Raw genomic sequence first — 2,500 nt, forward strand, 5'->3', positions numbered from 1 at the left:
AATTTTCATCATACGAAGCAAAAATATGTATGTATATATATATCTTAGTCGCCGACTCTCTCCCCTTAAGAGTCGGATCGACGATACTTTTTCTCGTCTTTAAGACAGTTCTCTTTCTCCTCTCTCTTCTCTCTACTCTCTTCTCTCTTCTCTTTCGAGTTGGTAAATTTCGCTCCACTATTAGATTACCAACTCCGCACGAATTACCACATGGGTATATCCGCGCATATACATCAGGAGGACCTCCAAAAATTTCAAACTCTCCCGTGTATCTCTCCGAGATCTTTTTAGAAGAAAAAGAATCTCGGATGTCACATCGACTTTCAGGTTTGTAAGCACGTATGCTCGAGCGCTCTCCATCGTGTAAGCACGGACATAACGCACGAAGTCCGAAGACCGCGTACGTTAACATGCTGGACATATCGAGAAAGCGCGAACCATGCTAGGCGTACCCATGTCGAGGCCCTCGCGTTAAAGATCATACTCTTCTTTTCGTTCTCTCTTCTTTGCCCAGAAATAATATATATTTCTTATAATATATACCTCTTAGTTTATGTATTTCTCTCTTAGGACACCTCAATTTTATATGTATATATTATATTTCATTCGAACAATTTTTGTTCGTCGCCCCTTTTTGTGTGTAGTATTTCGTTTGGTCTTTGCCATTAAATTTTTGTATACGAAAAATATATTTTCGCTCGGATAGAAAACCCCTTTTGGGTTTCTGAGAGTTGATGTGAGAGTCGTACAAGTATAACGAATATACGTTGTATCCAACCCAACATTCTGGGCTTACCACATAAGGGCCATTCGGTCTGAGACACCGACCCGTGGTCATGCTGTGTAGAGAAAAATTCGCAACGGAACGCGGTACAGAACAGTCGAGGAATGGACCTCGAGGAGCTGAACGACTGCTTCTCGACCGAGATCGTAGAATAGCCGCTCGCCCGCCGCTGCGCCGACCGGTCCGCTCGAACCGACGTGCTCTCTTATAGTAACCAAACGGGCGGCCGCGACGACCGCGGCGCCGGCCGCTCAGCACGGGCGCTTATGGTGGTAAACTGCCGCGCGTACAGACCAACCGGCCGGGCTGCTGGTACTTAGCCGCTGAAACTATGGTCGATTCGAACATATATTAACATACGATTTTTATTCGATAAATCGTTATTGTACATATTAAACGTTAGTTTCCACCGAAAGAAAAATTTTTTAGAATTTTTTTTTTCCAAAAATTGCAAGAGTAAACTTTTTTAATATTCGATTTAAAAATTTTTAAATGCTTAATCCTTACATTAAACTACTGGGAGAACTCAGAAATCATAATGAAAAAAATTACAAAAATTTATTTTTCTCAGAAACTCCGAAAAACAGAGTGGTCGAATCCGTGCAAGCCGGAATTTTTCTAAGTCCCCACGGTCAAGAGTAAACTTTTTTAATAAGCGTTTTAAAATTATTTCAATGTTTAATCCATGCGTAAACATGATGTTTATTAACGTTTTTAACATTAAAAAAAATTACAAAAATTTATTTTTCAAAAAAAATGGAAAAAACCGATTCGTCGGAGCGAGGTGTCCAGCCCGTGCGGTAATTCCAGCAGGCGAATCGGACTTCCCGAAATTTTTCTAAGTCCCACGGTCGACACCAACTTTTTTAATAAGCGTTTTAAAATTATTTCAATGTTTAATCCATGCGTAAACATGACGTTTATTAACGTTTTTAACGTTAAAAAAAATTACAAAAATTTATTTTTCGGAAAAAATGGAAAAAACCGATTCGTCGGAGCGAGCTGTCCAGCCCGTGCGGTAATTCCAGCAGGCGAATCGGACTTCCCGAAATTTTTCTAAGTCCCACGGTCGACACCAACTTTTTTAATAAGCGTTTTAAAATTATTTCAATGTTTAATCCATGCGTAAACATGACGTTTATTAACGTTTTTAACGTTAAAAAAAATTACAAAAATTTATTTTTCGGAAAAAATGGAAAAAACCGATTCGTCGGAGCGAGGTGTCCAGCCCGTGCGGTAATTCCAGCAGGCGAATCGGACTTCCCGAAATTTTTCTAAGTCCCACGGTCGACACCAACTTTTTTAATAAGCGTTTTAAAATTATTTCAATGTTTAATCCATGCGTAAACATGACGTTTATTAACGTTTTTAACGTTAAAAAAAATTACAAAAATTTATTTTTCGGAAAAAATGGAAAAAACCGATTCGTCGGAGCGAGCTGTCCAGCCCGTGCGGTAATTCCAGCAGGCGAATCGGACTTCCCGAAATTTTTCTAAGTCCCACGGTCGACACCAACTTTTTTAATAAGCGTTTTAAAATTATTTCAATGTTTAATCCATGCGTAAACATGACGTTTATTAACGTTTTTAACGTTAAAAAAAATTACAAAAATTTATTTTTCGGAAAAAATGGAAAAAACCGATTCGTCGGAGCGAGGTGTCCAGCCCGTGCGGTAATTCCAGCAGGCGAATCGGACTTCCCGAAATTTTTCTAAGT

This window comes from Nomia melanderi, unplaced genomic scaffold (genome assembly GCF_051020985.1).
Source record: "Nomia melanderi isolate GNS246 unplaced genomic scaffold, iyNomMela1 scaffold0379, whole genome shotgun sequence".
Classification (NCBI taxonomy): Eukaryota; Metazoa; Arthropoda; class Insecta; order Hymenoptera; family Halictidae; genus Nomia; species Nomia melanderi.